Genomic DNA, 17,196 nt, shown 5'->3' on the forward strand with positions numbered 1-17,196 from the left:
GCGATGTTTAAGTTCTATTTTGCCCGAATGTATTGCTAAGACCGCGTGGCCTAATGGATAAGGCGTCTGACTTCGAATCAGAAGATTGCGAGTTCGAGTCTCGTCGTGGTCGAAGACTTTTTGCAGTAGCATGACCGAGGAATTTCGGCAGGCGATTTCTAAATAGCGATCCGTATTCACACGGCAATGTCAAAGTCAGCACAAGTTTTCGATCAACAAATATAAGATATCCTTGCAAATACTTTTTTCTTCTTCCTGAAATGAGAAATAAAATGCAGTCACTATATATATCTACATCTTTTGTATACCTTTATTGGATCAGATCACCCTGTAGAAATATACGGCGTATATTAAATGCGCGATCTTGAAACAGATTTTCAATGGAATCGGCATTCAGAGTCCGATTTCGTGTTTTGATTTTGAAAAAGACACTTTTGGCACGAAATTCACGGGTACGGCTGCGATCAAGTAAAATGATAGCAGGAACTCGTGCACTTTTATAGACCACCGTTTATGAAATCGATTTATGTCTAATAAACATTAGGTGGCAAATATAAAACTCACTAGATTGCAGTTATCGTGTATTTTTCCGTCTTCTACAAAGTGCCAAACGATACAATAAAAATTAACCGCCCAACGTGGGGCTCGAACCCACGACCCCGAGATTAAGAGTCTCGTGCTCTACCGACTGAGCTAGCCGGGCAGATGTATACCAATTGTAAAGAAATGGGTGTCGTTTGTAAGAAGCGGTTAGTGCGATAGTTATTTTTGAGTCAACCTGTTTGTCCATGACTATTTGTTACATCTAAAGAACAAATGCAAAACTATTTAATCAGTTCCATTGATTTTATATTGAAAAGCCACAAATTCTGTTAGCTTTAGTGTGAAAACAATGTTGGCGCCAAAATCTCAGAAATGTTTCATTGTCAATATAGAGCCCAGTAATAATGTAAATGCATTATAAAGCATATATATATATGATATACGTTCGAATTCGATTCATTAGGCTATCACATTTTGTATTGTGTTTCTTGACCATTTTTGATTACGTCAAAGGCAGATTATTCAGAGAGAAGGCAAAATGCCACTATCCAGATTTGCGATGTTTAAGTTCTATTTTGCCCGAATGTATTGCTAAGACCGCGTGGCCTAATGGATAAGGCGTCTGACTTCGAATCAGAAGATTGCGAGTTCGAGTCTCGTCGTGGTCGAAGACTTTTTGCAGTAGCATGACCGAGGAATTTCGGCAGGCGATTTCTAAATAGCGATCCGTATTCACACGGCAATGTCAAAGTCAGCACAAGTTTTCGATCAACAAATATAAGATATCCTTGCAAATACTTTTTTCTTCTTCCTGAAATGAGAAATAAAATGCAGTCACTATATATATCTACATCTTTTGTATACCTTTATTGGATCAGATCACCCTGTAGAAATATACGGCGTATATTAAATGCGCGATCTTGAAACAGATTTTCAATGGAATCGGCATTCAGAGTCCGATTTCGTGTTTTGATTTTGAAAAAGACACTTTTGGCACGAAATTCACGGGTACGGCTGCGATCAAGTAAAATGATAGCAGGAACTCGTGCACTTTTATAGACCACCGTTTATGAAATCGATTTATGTCTAATAAACATTAGGTGGCAAATATAAAACTCACTAGATTGCAGTTATCGTGTATTTTTCCGTCTTCTACAAAGTGCCAAACGATACAATAAAAATTAACCGCCCAACGTGGGGCTCGAACCCACGACCCCGAGATTAAGAGTCTCGTGCTCTTTTTTTTTTATCTTTATTATAATCAAACATCGTATTTACATATCACAGTTCAGAATTACACATCAATGAAAACAATTTTATCAATTATTGTCCTTTCTCTGAAAAGAAACATTCAATATTCTACATTTTCAATTCATATGCGCGAAATATTTCTCACGAACACAATTATCTTCATGACTATATACTCATATATAGATATCATATTATATTCTATAGAAACATATTCATATACTTATATTCTAACTCACTCTTATCTACCATTCAGCACATACATTCAAATTGATAAAAAGCTTACACAGAACACAAAGAAAAATTAGAGTGAAAAATGAATATGACGTCTTATTTTCCGACGGAGGACAAAAAATAATACAATAGAAGTATTGTTCGCACTGGGCTGGATTCCATTCCACAACGCAATCAAAATTTGAAGTATTAAATATCGAGTCAATCATCATCTATTTTAAGACATTCAAACAGAGCACAAAAATTATCAAAATATTTTGAAAAACTTTTTCACAACATTCTCACAAACACCATACAAACTATCTCTCTTACAAATCAACATAAAATAAAATAATAAAACAATTAAAGTTTTTTATTTGTCGCAAATTCTATCATCTCATCTAGTCCTTTTCTCACATCATCAGTCATCAGTTTTGGTATAGTTCTTACATCACGGAAATCTTCAGTCAACACTTTGTTAAATTTATAGAACCCTCGGTCACTGCAATCGAGTATTTCAAATTCTTTATCATCTATATGATACAATATCAGACGATTCCTCAATGTTTTTCCGATCAATATTTCGTTGCGACCTCCTGATTGTTTCAAAACAAATTTTGGAATTAACTTAATATCAGTTGCAATATTTGACGGAAATGTTTGTTTACTTTTGTCCTTTTGTTCTACCATTCTATCGCGTTGAGTTGTAACAGATAGAATATCACTGTAATTTACTTTTCTAAGCGGCGGAAATTCTGAAAGTACATTTCCTTTTGTTTTACATTTATCCTTTTCAATTATGTCAATAGATAATCCACGTTTGTTTTTATTTACATTGTTTATTTCACTATTCAATGACACAGAACATTCTTTACCTGTATCGATTGAACACAGTTCTATATTTGGACGTTCTATACCGGTTTCAATGTTACCTGTACATGCAGTAGTGGAGGCCTCAGACGGGTTCTCTTCAATGTCCATTATATCTGATGTATTTGTTGCTACCGTTTCGTCCCGTATTTGATTTGTTTCAAATGCACTATTCAAATGAATCACTTCGGTATGTTTTTCAATATTAGAAACACTATCAACAATATTGTTATATTCCTTCATACGTTTTTTGTCACGATTGACAGTTGAATTAGACTTTCGTTTACTTTTATTGTTATCTTCATTTGAAAACATGATAGAAATACGTGCTCTATCATTTTCACCATGCACGGTAAATGTTATATTTCTAAATTGTTCACAAGCATTTTCTATGGTGCTCATCAATAAAGATGGAAGTCTCTCCATTATAAAACAATTCACCTTCGGTGGCCTCTTTCTATACGACAATGTTTACAAATACGTAAAACATTACAAACGACAGTTTTGTCATAATTAAAGAAAACAACTTACTTCTGATACAAGTTAGAATGTTTATATTCCAAAAATACGCTTGGAAATCCGAGCAATCACTTATAACATAGTAATTTTTCCTTAGAAATAAACAACACGTCCAGTCAGTTAAAGGTCCACTCGACCACCAGGAGTCTCGTGCTCTACCGACTGAGCTAGCCGGGCAGATGTATACCAATTGTAAAGAAATGGGTGTCGTTTGTAAGAAGCGGTTAGTGCGATAGTTATTTTTGAGTCAACCTGTTTGTCCATGACTATTTGTTACATCTAAAGAACAAATGCAAAACTATTTAATCAGTTCCATTGATTTTATATTGAAATGCCACAAATTCTGTTAGCTTTAGTGTGAAAACAATGTTGGCGCCAAAATCTCAGAAATGTTTCATTGTCAATATAGAGCCCAGTAATAATGTAAATGCATTATAAAGCATATATATATATGATATACGTTCGAATTCGATTCATTAGGCTATCACATTTTGTATTGTGTTTCTTGACCATTTTTGATTACGTCAAAGGCAGATTATTCAGAGAGAAGGCAAAATGCCACTATCCAGATTTGCGATGTTTAAGTTCTATTTTGCCCGAATGTATTGCTAAGACCGCGTGGCCTAATGGATAAGGCGTCTGACTTCGAATCAGAAGATTGCGAGTTCGAGTCTCGTCGTGGTCGAAGACTTTTTGCAGTAGCATGACCGAGGAATTTCGGCAGGCGATTTCTAAATAGCGATCCGTATTCACACGGCAATGTCAAAGTCAGCACAAGTTTTCGATCAACAAATATAAGATATCCTTGCAAATACTTTTTTCTTCTTCCTGAAATGAGAAATAAAATGCAGTCACTATATATATCTACATCTTTTGTATACCTTTATTGGATCAGATCACCCTGTAGAAATATACGGCGTATATTAAATGCGCGATCTTGAAACAGATTTTCAATGGAATCGGCATTCAGAGTCCGATTTCGTGTTTTGATTTTGAAAAAGACACTTTTGGCACGAAATTCACGGGTACGGCTGCGATCAAGTAAAATGATAGCAGGAACTCGTGCACTTTTATAGACCACCGTTTATGAAATCGATTTATGTCTAATAAACATTAGGTGGCAAATATAAAACTCACTAGATTGCAGTTATCGTGTATTTTTCCGTCTTCTACAAAGTGCCAAACGATACAATAAAAATTAACCGCCCAACGTGGGGCTCGAACCCACGACCCCGAGATTAAGAGTCTCGTGCTCTACCGACTGAGCTAGCCGGGCAGATGTATACCAATTGTAAAGAAATGGGTGTCGTTTGTAAGAAGCGGTTAGTGCGATAGTTATTTTTGAGTCAACCTGTTTGTCCATGACTATTTGTTACATCTAAAGAACAAATGCAAAACTATTTAATCAGTTCCATTGATTTTATATTGAAAAGCCACAAATTCTGTTAGCTTTAGTGTGAAAACAATGTTGGCGCCAAAATCTCAGAAATGTTTCATTGTCAATATAGAGCCCAGTAATAATGTAAATGCATTATAAAGCATATATATATATGATATACGTTCGAATTCGATTCATTAGGCTATCACATTTTGTATTGTGTTTCTTGACCATTTTTGATTACGTCAAAGGCAGATTATTCAGAGAGAAGGCAAAATGCCACTATCCAGATTTGCGATGTTTAAGTTCTATTTTGCCCGAATGTATTGCTAAGACCGCGTGGCCTAATGGATAAGGCGTCTGACTTCGAATCAGAAGATTGCGAGTTCGAGTCTCGTCGTGGTCGAAGACTTTTTGCAGTAGCATGACCGAGGAATTTCGGCAGGCGATTTCTAAATAGCGATCCGTATTCACACGGCAATGTCAAAGTCAGCACAAGTTTTCGATCAACAAATATAAGATATCCTTGCAAATACTTTTTTCTTCTTCCTGAAATGAGAAATAAAATGCAGTCACTATATATATCTACATCTTTTGTATACCTTTATTGGATCAGATCACCCTGTAGAAATATACGGCGTATATTAAATGCGCGATCTTGAAACAGATTTTCAATGGAATCGGCATTCAGAGTCCGATTTCGTGTTTTGATTTTGAAAAAGACACTTTTGGCACGAAATTCACGGGTACGGCTGCGATCAAGTAAAATGATAGCAGGAACTCGTGCACTTTTATAGACCACCGTTTATGAAATCGATTTATGTCTAATAAACATTAGGTGGCAAATATAAAACTCACTAGATTGCAGTTATCGTGTATTTTTCCGTCTTCTACAAAGTGCCAAACGATACAATAAAAATTAACCGCCCAACGTGGGGCTCGAACCCACGACCCCGAGATTAAGAGTCTCGTGCTCTACCGACTGAGCTAGCCGGGCAGATGTATACCAATTGTAAAGAAATGGGTGTCGTTTGTAAGAAGCGGTTAGTGCGATAGTTATTTTTGAGTCAACCTGTTTGTCCATGACTATTTGTTACATCTAAAGAACAAATGCAAAACTATTTAATCAGTTCCATTGATTTTATATTGAAAAGCCACAAATTCTGTTAGCTTTAGTGTGAAAACAATGTTGGCGCCAAAATCTCAGAAATGTTTCATTGTCAATATAGAGCCCAGTAATAATGTAAATGCATTATAAAGCATATATATATATGATATACGTTCGAATTCGATTCATTAGGCTATCACATTTTGTATTGTGTTTCTTGACCATTTTTGATTACGTCAAAGGCAGATTATTCAGAGAGAAGGCAAAATGCCACTATCCAGATTTGCGATGTTTAAGTTCTATTTTGCCCGAATGTATTGCTAAGACCGCGTGGCCTAATGGATAAGGCGTCTGACTTCGAATCAGAAGATTGCGAGTTCGAGTCTCGTCGTGGTCGAAGACTTTTTGCAGTAGCATGACCGAGGAATTTCGGCAGGCGATTTCTAAATAGCGATCCGTATTCACACGGCAATGTCAAAGTCAGCACAAGTTTTCGATCAACAAATATAAGATATCCTTGCAAATACTTTTTTCTTCTTCCTGAAATGAGAAATAAAATGCAGTCACTATATATATCTACATCTTTTGTATACCTTTATTGGATCAGATCACCCTGTAGAAATATACGGCGTATATTAAATGCGCGATCTTGAAACAGATTTTCAATGGAATCGGCATTCAGAGTCCGATTTCGTGTTTTGATTTTGAAAAAGACACTTTTGGCACGAAATTCACGGGTACGGCTGCGATCAAGTAAAATGATAGCAGGAACTCGTGCACTTTTATAGACCACCGTTTATGAAATCGATTTATGTCTAATAAACATTAGGTGGCAAATATAAAACTCACTAGATTGCAGTTATCGTGTATTTTTCCGTCTTCTACAAAGTGCCAAACGATACAATAAAAATTAACCGCCCAACGTGGGGCTCGAACCCACGACCCCGAGATTAAGAGTCTCGTGCTCTACCGACTGAGCTAGCCGGGCAGATGTATACCAATTGTAAAGAAATGGGTGTCGTTTGTAAGAAGCGGTTAGTGCGATAGTTATTTTTGAGTCAACCTGTTTGTCCATGACTATTTGTTACATCTAAAGAACAAATGCAAAACTATTTAATCAGTTCCATTGATTTTATATTGAAAAGCCACAAATTCTGTTAGCTTTAGTGTGAAAACAATGTTGGCGCCAAAATCTCAGAAATGTTTCATTGTCAATATAGAGCCCAGTAATAATGTAAATGCATTATAAAGCATATATATATATGATATACGTTCGAATTCGATTCATTAGGCTATCACATTTTGTATTGTGTTTCTTGACCATTTTTGATTACGTCAAAGGCAGATTATTCAGAGAGAAGGCAAAATGCCACTATCCAGATTTGCGATGTTTAAGTTCTATTTTGCCCGAATGTATTGCTAAGACCGCGTGGCCTAATGGATAAGGCGTCTGACTTCGAATCAGAAGATTGCGAGTTCGAGTCTCGTCGTGGTCGAAGACTTTTTGCAGTAGCATGACCGAGGAATTTCGGCAGGCGATTTCTAAATAGCGATCCGTATTCACACGGCAATGTCAAAGTCAGCACAAGTTTTCGATCAACAAATATAAGATATCCTTGCAAATACTTTTTTCTTCTTCCTGAAATGAGAAATAAAATGCAGTCACTATATATATCTACATCTTTTGTATACCTTTATTGGATCAGATCACCCTGTAGAAATATACGGCGTATATTAAATGCGCGATCTTGAAACAGATTTTCAATGGAATCGGCATTCAGAGTCCGATTTCGTGTTTTGATTTTGAAAAAGACACTTTTGGCACGAAATTCACGGGTACGGCTGCGATCAAGTAAAATGATAGCAGGAACTCGTGCACTTTTATAGACCACCGTTTATGAAATCGATTTATGTCTAATAAACATTAGGTGGCAAATATAAAACTCACTAGATTGCAGTTATCGTGTATTTTTCCGTCTTCTACAAAGTGCCAAACGATACAATAAAAATTAACCGCCCAACGTGGGGCTCGAACCCACGAACCCGAGATTAAGAGTCTCGTGCTCTACCGACTGAGCTAGCCGGGCAGATGTATACCAATTGTAAAGAAATGGGTGTCGTTTGTAAGAAGCGGTTAGTGCGATAGTTATTTTTGAGTCAACCTGTTTGTCCATGACTATTTGTTACATCTAAAGAACAAATGCAAAACTATTTAATCAGTTCCATTGATTTTATATTGAAAAGCCACAAATTCTGTTAGCTTTAGTGTGAAAACAATGTTGGCGCCAAAATCTCAGAAATGTTTCATTGTCAATATAGAGCCCAGTAATAATGTAAATGCATTATAAAGCATATATATATATGATATACGTTCGAATTCGATTCATTAGGCTATCACATTTTGTATTGTGTTTCTTGACCATTTTTGATTACGTCAAAGGCAGATTATTCAGAGAGAAGGCAAAATGCCACTATCCAGATTTGCGATGTTTAAGTTCTATTTTGCCCGAATGTATTGCTAAGACCGCGTGGCCTAATGGATAAGGCGTCTGACTTCGAATCAGAAGATTGCGAGTTCGAGTCTCGTCGTGGTCGAAGACTTTTTGCAGTAGCATGACCGAGGAATTTCGGCAGGCGATTTCTAAATAGCGATCCGTATTCACACGGCAATGTCAAAGTCAGCACAAGTTTTCGATCAACAAATATAAGATATCCTTGCAAATACTTTTTTCTTCTTCCTGAAATGAGAAATAAAATGCAGTCACTATATATATCTACATCTTTTGTATACCTTTATTGGATCAGATCACCCTGTAGAAATATACGGCGTATATTAAATGCGCGATCTTGAAACAGATTTTCAATGGAATCGGCATTCAGAGTCCGATTTCGTGTTTTGATTTTGAAAAAGACACTTTTGGCACGAAATTCACGGGTACGGCTGCGATCAAGTAAAATGATAGCAGGAACTCGTGCACTTTTATAGACCACCGTTTATGAAATCGATTTATGTCTAATAAACATTAGGTGGCAAATATAAAACTCACTAGATTGCAGTTATCGTGTATTTTTCCGTCTTCTACAAAGTGCCAAACGATACAATAAAAATTAACCGCCCAACGTGGGGCTCGAACCCACGACCCCGAGATTAAGAGTCTCGTGCTCTACCGACTGAGCTAGCCGGGCAGATGTATACCAATTGTAAAGAAATGGGTGTCGTTTGTAAGAAGCGGTTAGTGCGATAGTTATTTTTGAGTCAACCTGTTTGTCCATGACTATTTGTTACATCTAAAGAACAAATGCAAAACTATTTAATCAGTTCCATTGATTTTATATTGAAAAGCCACAAATTCTGTTAGCTTTAGTGTGAAAACAATGTTGGCGCCAAAATCTCAGAAATGTTTCATTGTCAATATAGAGCCCAGTAATAATGTAAATGCATTATAAAGCATATATATATATGATATACGTTCGAATTCGATTCATTAGGCTATCACATTTTGTATTGTGTTTCTTGACCATTTTTGATTACGTCAAAGGCAGATTATTCAGAGAGAAGGCAAAATGCCACTATCCAGATTTGCGATGTTTAAGTTCTATTTTGCCCGAATGTATTGCTAAGACCGCGTGGCCTAATGGATAAGGCGTCTGACTTCGAATCAGAAGATTGCGAGTTCGAGTCTCGTCGTGGTCGAAGACTTTTTGCAGTAGCATGACCGAGGAATTTCGGCAGGCGATTTCTAAATAGCGATCCGTATTCACACGGCAATGTCAAAGTCAGCACAAGTTTTCGATCAACAAATATAAGATATCCTTGCAAATACTTTTTTCTTCTTCCTGAAATGAGAAATAAAATGCAGTCACTATATATATCTACATCTTTTGTATACCTTTATTGGATCAGATCACCCTGTAGAAATATACGGCGTATATTAAATGCGCGATCTTGAAACAGATTTTCAATGGAATCGGCATTCAGAGTCCGATTTCGTGTTTTGATTTTGAAAAAGACACTTTTGGCACGAAATTCACGGGTACGGCTGCGATCAAGTAAAATGATAGCAGGAACTCGTGCACTTTTATAGACCACCGTTTATGAAATCGATTTATGTCTAATAAACATTAGGTGGCAAATATAAAACTCACTAGATTGCAGTTATCGTGTATTTTTCCGTCTTCTACAAAGTGCCAAACGATACAATAAAAATTAACCGCCCAACGTGGGGCTCGAACCCACGACCCCGAGATTAAGAGTCTCGTGCTCTACCGACTGAGCTAGCCGGGCAGATGTATACCAATTGTAAAGAAATGGGTGTCGTTTGTAAGAAGCGGTTAGTGCGATAGTTATTTTTGAGTCAACCTGTTTGTCCATGACTATTTGTTACATCTAAAGAACAAATGCAAAACTATTTAATCAGTTCCATTGATTTTATACTGAAAAGCCACAAATTCTGTTAGCTTTAGTGTGAAAACAATGTTGGCGCCAAAATCTCAGAAATGTTTCATTGTCAATATAGAGCCCAGTAATAATGTAAATGCATTATAAAGCATATATATATATGATATACGTTCGAATTCGATTCATTAGGCTATCACATTTTGTATTGTGTTTCTTGACCATTTTTGATTACGTCAAAGGCAGATTATTCAGAGAGAAGGCAAAATGCCACTATCCAGATTTGCGATGTTTAAGTTCTATTTTGCCCGAATGTATTGCTAAGACCGCGTGGCCTAATGGATAAGGCGTCTGACTTCGAATCAGAAGATTGCGAGTTCGAGTCTCGTCGTGGTCGAAGACTTTTTGCAGTAGCATGACCGAGGAATTTCGGCAGGCGATTTCTAAATAGCGATCCGTATTCACACGGCAATGTCAAAGTCAGCACAAGTTTTCGATCAACAAATATAAGATATCCTTGCAAATACTTTTTTCTTCTTCCTGAAATGAGAAATAAAATGCAGTCACTATATATATCTACATCTTTTGTATACCTTTATTGGATCAGATCACCCTGTAGAAATATACGGCGTATATTAAATGCGCGATCTTGAAACAGATTTTCAATGGAATCGGCATTCAGAGTCCGATTTCGTGTTTTGATTTTGAAAAAGACACTTTTGGCACGAAATTCACGGGTACGGCTGCGATCAAGTAAAATGATAGCAGGAACTCGTGCACTTTTATAGACCACCGTTTATGAAATCGATTTATGTCTAATAAACATTAGGTGGCAAATATAAAACTCACTAGATTGCAGTTATCGTGTATTTTTCCGTCTTCTACAAAGTGCCAAACGATACAATAAAAATTAACCGCCCAACGTGGGGCTCGAACCCACGACCCCGAGATTAAGAGTCTCGTGCTCTACCGACTGAGCTAGCCGGGCAGATGTATACCAATTGTAAAGAAATGGGTGTCGTTTGTAAGAAGCGGTTAGTGCGATAGTTATTTTTGAGTCAACCTGTTTGTCCATGACTATTTGTTACATCTAAAGAACAAATGCAAAACTATTTAATCAGTTCCATTGATTTTATATTGAAAAGCCACAAATTCTGTTAGCTTTAGTGTGAAAACAATGTTGGCGCCAAAATCTCAGAAATGTTTCATTGTCAATATAGAGCCCAGTAATAATGTAAATGCATTATAAAGCATATATATATATGATATACGTTCGAATTCGATTCATTAGGCTATCACATTTTGTATTGTGTTTCTTGACCATTTTTGATTACGTCAAAGGCAGATTATTCAGAGAGAAGGCAAAATGCCACTATCCAGATTTGCGATGTTTAAGTTCTATTTTGCCCGAATGTATTGCTAAGACCGCGTGGCCTAATGGATAAGGCGTCTGACTTCGAATCAGAAGATTGCGAGTTCGAGTCTCGTCGTGGTCGAAGACTTTTTGCAGTAGCATGACCGAGGAATTTCGGCAGGCGATTTCTAAATAGCGATCCGTATTCACACGGCAATGTCAAAGTCAGCACAAGTTTTCGATCAACAAATATAAGATATCCTTGCAAATACTTTTTTCTTCTTCCTGAAATGAGAAATAAAATGCAGTCACTATATATATCTACATCTTTTGTATACCTTTATTGGATCAGATCACCCTGTAGAAATATACGGCGTATATTAAATGCGCGATCTTGAAACAGATTTTCAATGGAATCGGCATTCAGAGTCCGATTTCGTGTTTTGATTTTGAAAAAGACACTTTTGGCACGAAATTCACGGGTACGGCTGCGATCAAGTAAAATGATAGCAGGAACTCGTGCACTTTTATAGACCACCGTTTATGAAATCGATTTATGTCTAATAAACATTAGGTGGCAAATATAAAACTCACTAGATTGCAGTTATCGTGTATTTTTCCGTCTTCTACAAAGTGCCAAACGATACAATAAAAATTAACCGCCCAACGTGGGGCTCGAACCCACGACCCCGAGATTAAGAGTCTCGTGCTCTACCGACTGAGCTAGCCGGGCAGATGTATACCAATTGTAAAGAAATGGGTGTCGTTTGTAAGAAGCGGTTAGTGCGATAGTAATTTTTGAGTCAACCTGTTTGTCCATGACTATTTGTTACATCTAAAGAACAAATGCAAAACTATTTAATCAGTTCCATTGATTTTATATTGAAAAGCCACAAATTCTGTTAGCTTTAGTGTGAAAACAATGTTGGCGCCAAAATCTCAGAAATGTTTCATTGTCAATATAGAGCCCAGTAATAATGTAAATGCATTATAAAGCATATATATATATGATATACGTTCGAATTCGATTCATTAGGCTATCACATTTTGTATTGTGTTTCTTGACCATTTTTGATTACGTCAAAGGCAGATTATTCAGAGAGAAGGCAAAATGCCACTATCCAGATTTGCGATGTTTAAGTTCTATTTTGCCCGAATGTATTGCTAAGACCGCGTGGCCTAATGGATAAGGCGTCTGACTTCGAATCAGAAGATTGCGAGTTCGAGTCTCGTCGTGGTCGAAGACTTTTTGCAGTAGCATGACCGAGGAATTTCGGCAGGCGATTTCTAAATAGCGATCCGTATTCACACGGCAATGTCAAAGTCAGCACAAGTTTTCGATCAACAAATATAAGATATCCTTGCAAATACTTTTTTCTTCTTCCTGAAATGAGAAATAAAATGCAGTCACTATATATATCTACATCTTTTGTATACCTTTATTGGATCAGATCACCCTGTAGAAATATACGGCGTATATTAAATGCGCGATCTTGAAACAGATTTTCAATGGAATCGGCATTCAGAGTCCGATTTCGTGTTTTGATTTTGAAAAAGACACTTTTGGCACGAAATTCACGGGTACGGCTGCGATCAAGTAAAATGATAGCAGGAACTCGTGCACTTTTATAGACCACCGTTTATGAAATCGATTTATGTCTAATAAACATTAGGTGGCAAATATAAAACTCACTAGATTGCAGTTATCGTGTATTTTTCCGTCTTCTACAAAGTGCCAAACGATACAATAAAAATTAACCGCCCAACGTGGGGCTCGAACCCACGACCCCGAGATTAAGAGTCTCGTGCTCTACCGACTGAGCTAGCCGGGCAGATGTATACCAATTGTAAAGAAATGGGTGTCGTTTGTAAGAAGCGGTTAGTGCGATAGTTATTTTTGAGTCAACCTGTTTGTCCATGACTATTTGTTACATCTAAAGAACAAATGCAAAACTATTTAATCAGTTCCATTGATTTTATATTGAAAAGCCACAAATTCTGTTAGCTTTAGTGTGAAAACAATGTTGGCGCCAAAATCTCAGAAATGTTTCATTGTCAATATAGAGCCCAGTAATAATGTAAATGCATTATAAAGCATATATATATATGATATACGTTCGAATTCGATTCATTAGGCTATCACATTTTGTATTGTGTTTCTTGACCATTTTTGATTACGTCAAAGGCAGATTATTCAGAGAGAAGGCAAAATGCCACTATCCAGATTTGCGATGTTTAAGTTCTATTTTGCCCGAATGTATTGCTAAGACCGCGTGGCCTAATGGATAAGGCGTCTGACTTCGAATCAGAAGATTGCGAGTTCGAGTCTCGTCGTGGTCGAAGACTTTTTGCAGTAGCATGACCGAGGAATTTCGGCAGGCGATTTCTAAATAGCGATCCGTATTCACACGGCAATGTCAAAGTCAGCACAAGTTTTCGATCAACAAATATAAGATATCCTTGCAAATACTTTTTTCTTCTTCCTGAAATGAGAAATAAAATGCAGTCACTATATATATCTACATCTTTTGTATACCTTTATTGGATCAGATCACCCTGTAGAAATATACGGCGTATATTAAATGCGCGATCTTGAAACAGATTTTCAATGGAATCGGCATTCAGAGTCCGATTTCGTGTTTTGATTTTGAAAAAGACACTTTTGGCACGAAATTCACGGGTACGGCTGCGATCAAGTAAAATGATAGCAGGAACTCGTGCACTTTTATAGACCACCGTTTATGAAATCGATTTATGTCTAATAAACATTAGGTGGCAAATATAAAACTCACTAGATTGCAGTTATCGTGTATTTTTCCGTCTTCTACAAAGTGCCAAACGATACAATAAAAATTAACCGCCCAACGTGGGGCTCGAACCCACGACCCCGAGATTAAGAGTCTCGTGCTCTACCGACTGAGCTAGCCGGGCAGATGTATACCAATTGTAAAGAAATGGGTGTCGTTTGTAAGAAGCGGTTAGTGCGATAGTTATTTTTGAGTCAACCTGTTTGTCCATGACTATTTGTTACATCTAAAGAACAAATGCAAAACTATTTAATCAGTTCCATTGATTTTATATTGAAAAGCCACAAATTCTGTTAGCTTTAGTGTGAAAACAATGTTGGCGCCAAAATCTCAGAAATGTTTCATTGTCAATATAGAGCCCAGTAATAATGTAAATGCATTATAAAGCATATATATATATGATATACGTTCGAATTCGATTCATTAGGCTATCACATTTTGTATTGTGTTTCTTGACCATTTTTGATTACGTCAAAGGCAGATTATTCAGAGAGAAGGCAAAATGCCACTATCCAGATTTGCGATGTTTAAGTTCTATTTTGCCCGAATGTATTGCTAAGACCGCGTGGCCTAATGGATAAGGCGTCTGACTTCGAATCAGAAGATTGCGAGTTCGAGTCTCGTCGTGGTCGAAGACTTTTTGCAGTAGCATGACCGAGGAATTTCGGCAGGCGATTTCTAAATAGCGATCCGTATTCACACGGCAATGTCAAAGTCAGCACAAGTTTTCGATCAACAAATATAAGATATCCTTGCAAATACTTTTTTCTTCTTCCTGAAATGAGAAATAAAATGCAGTCACTATATATATCTACATCTTTTGTATACCTTTATTGGATCAGATCACCCTGTAGAAATATACGGCGTATATTAAATGCGCGATCTTGAAACAGATTTTCAATGGAATCGGCATTCAGAGTCCGATTTCGTGTTTTGATTTTGAAAAAGACACTTTTGGCACGAAATTCACGGGTACGGCTGCGATCAAGTAAAATGATAGCAGGAACTCGTGCACTTTTATAGACCACCGTTTATGAAATCGATTTATGTCTAATAAACATTAGGTGGCAAATATAAAACTCACTAGATTGCAGTTATCGTGTATTTTTCCGTCTTCTACAAAGTGCCAAACGATACAATAAAAATTAACCGCCCAACGTGGGGCTCGAACCCACGACCCCGAGATTAAGAGTCTCGTGCTCTACCGACTGAGCTAGCCGGGCAGATGTATACCAATTGTAAAGAAATGGGTGTCGTTTGTAAGAAGCGGTTAGTGCGATAGTTATTTTTGAGTCAACCTGTTTGTCCATGACTATTTGTTACATCTAAAGAACAAATGCAAAACTATTTAATCAGTTCCATTGATTTTATATTGAAAAGCCACAAATTCTGTTAGCTTTAGTGTGAAAACAATGTTGGCGCCAAAATCTCAGAAATGTTTCATTGTCAATATAGAGCCCAGTAATAATGTAAATGCATTATAAAGCATATATATATATGATATACGTTCGAATTCGATTCATTAGGCTATCACATTTTGTATTGTGTTTCTTGACCATTTTTGATTACGTCAAAGGCAGATTATTCAGAGAGAAGGCAAAATGCCACTATCCAGATTTGCGATGTTTAAGTTCTATTTTGCCCGAATGTATTGCTAAGACCGCGTGGCCTAATGGATAAGGCGTCTGACTTCGAATCAGAAGATTGCGAGTTCGAGTCTCGTCGTGGTCGAAGACTTTTTGCAGTAGCATGACCGAGGAATTTCGGCAGGCGATTTCTAAATAGCGATCCGTATTCACACGGCAATGTCAAAGTCAGCACAAGTTTTCGATCAACAAATATAAGATATCCTTGCAAATACTTTTTTCTTCTTCCTGAAATGAGAAATAAAATGCAGTCACTATATATATCTACATCTTTTGTATACCTTTATTGGATCAGATCACCCTGTAGAAATATACGGCGTATATTAAATGCGCGATCTTGAAACAGATTTTCAATGGAATCGGCATTCAGAGTCCGATTTCGTGTTTTGATTTTGAAAAAGACACTTTTGGCACGAAATTCACGGGTACGGCTGCGATCAAGTAAAATGATAGCAGGAACTCGTGCACTTTTATAGACCACCGTTTATGAAATCGATTTATGTCTAATAAACATTAGGTGGCAAATATAAAACTCACTAGATTGCAGTTATCGTGTATTTTTCCGTCTTCTACAAAGTGCCAAACGATACAATAAAAATTAACCGCCCAACGTGGGGCTCGAACCCACGACCCCGAGATTAAGAGTCTCGTGCTCTACCGACTGAGCTAGCCGGGCAGATGTATACCAATTGTAAAGAAATGGGTGTCGTTTGTAAGAAGCGGTTAGTGCGATAGTTATTTTTGAGTCAACCTGTTTGTCCATGACTATTTGTTACATCTAAAGAACAAATGCAAAACTATTTAATCAGTTCCATTGATTTTATATTGAAAAGCCACAAATTCTGTTAGCTTTAGTGTGAAAACAATGTTGGCGCCAAAATCTCAGAAATGTTTCATTGTCAATATAGAGCCCAGTAATAATGTAAATGCATTATAAAGCATATATATATATGATATACGTTCGAATTCGATTCATTAGGCTATCACATTTTGTATTGTGTTTCTTGACCATTTTTGATTACGTCAAAGGCAGATTATTCAGAGAGAAGGCAAAATGCCACTATCCAGATTTGCGATGTTTAAGTTCTATTTTGCCCGAATGTATTGCTAAGAC

General features: G+C 37.0%; 12 non-coding genes across 12 annotated transcripts; all 12 read right to left on the reverse strand.

Annotated features, from left to right (window-relative positions):
- Window positions 1–630: 630 nt before the first annotated feature.
- On the reverse strand, window positions 631–703 carry Trnak-cuu (transfer RNA lysine (anticodon CUU)). The gene has a single exon. It is a non-coding gene; the product is annotated as a tRNA-Lys (tRNA).
- Window positions 704–4,596: 3,893 nt separating this feature from the next.
- Window positions 4,597–4,669, reverse strand: Trnak-cuu (transfer RNA lysine (anticodon CUU)). Its single transcript has one exon. It is a non-coding gene; the product is annotated as a tRNA-Lys (tRNA).
- Window positions 4,670–5,695: 1,026 nt separating this feature from the next.
- Window positions 5,696–5,768, reverse strand: Trnak-cuu (transfer RNA lysine (anticodon CUU)). The gene has a single exon. It is a non-coding gene; the product is annotated as a tRNA-Lys (tRNA).
- A 1,026-nt stretch (window positions 5,769–6,794) lies between these two features.
- On the reverse strand, window positions 6,795–6,867 carry Trnak-cuu (transfer RNA lysine (anticodon CUU)). The gene has a single exon. It is a non-coding gene; the product is annotated as a tRNA-Lys (tRNA).
- A 2,125-nt stretch (window positions 6,868–8,992) lies between these two features.
- Trnak-cuu (transfer RNA lysine (anticodon CUU)) lies at window positions 8,993–9,065 on the reverse strand. The gene has a single exon. It is a non-coding gene; the product is annotated as a tRNA-Lys (tRNA).
- Window positions 9,066–10,091: 1,026 nt separating this feature from the next.
- Trnak-cuu (transfer RNA lysine (anticodon CUU)) lies at window positions 10,092–10,164 on the reverse strand. Its single transcript has one exon. It is a non-coding gene; the product is annotated as a tRNA-Lys (tRNA).
- Window positions 10,165–11,190: 1,026 nt separating this feature from the next.
- Window positions 11,191–11,263, reverse strand: Trnak-cuu (transfer RNA lysine (anticodon CUU)). Its single transcript has one exon. It is a non-coding gene; the product is annotated as a tRNA-Lys (tRNA).
- Window positions 11,264–12,289: 1,026 nt separating this feature from the next.
- Window positions 12,290–12,362, reverse strand: Trnak-cuu (transfer RNA lysine (anticodon CUU)). Its single transcript has one exon. It is a non-coding gene; the product is annotated as a tRNA-Lys (tRNA).
- Window positions 12,363–13,388: 1,026 nt separating this feature from the next.
- On the reverse strand, window positions 13,389–13,461 carry Trnak-cuu (transfer RNA lysine (anticodon CUU)). The gene has a single exon. It is a non-coding gene; the product is annotated as a tRNA-Lys (tRNA).
- A 1,026-nt stretch (window positions 13,462–14,487) lies between these two features.
- On the reverse strand, window positions 14,488–14,560 carry Trnak-cuu (transfer RNA lysine (anticodon CUU)). The gene has a single exon. It is a non-coding gene; the product is annotated as a tRNA-Lys (tRNA).
- A 1,026-nt stretch (window positions 14,561–15,586) lies between these two features.
- On the reverse strand, window positions 15,587–15,659 carry Trnak-cuu (transfer RNA lysine (anticodon CUU)). Its single transcript has one exon. It is a non-coding gene; the product is annotated as a tRNA-Lys (tRNA).
- A 1,026-nt stretch (window positions 15,660–16,685) lies between these two features.
- Window positions 16,686–16,758, reverse strand: Trnak-cuu (transfer RNA lysine (anticodon CUU)). Its single transcript has one exon. It is a non-coding gene; the product is annotated as a tRNA-Lys (tRNA).
- Between the last annotated feature and the right edge of the window lie 438 nt (window positions 16,759–17,196).

The sequence above is a fragment of the Mytilus trossulus genome, chromosome 3, assembly GCF_036588685.1.
Source record: "Mytilus trossulus isolate FHL-02 chromosome 3, PNRI_Mtr1.1.1.hap1, whole genome shotgun sequence".
Lineage (NCBI taxonomy): Eukaryota > Metazoa > Mollusca > Bivalvia > Mytilida > Mytilidae > Mytilus > Mytilus trossulus.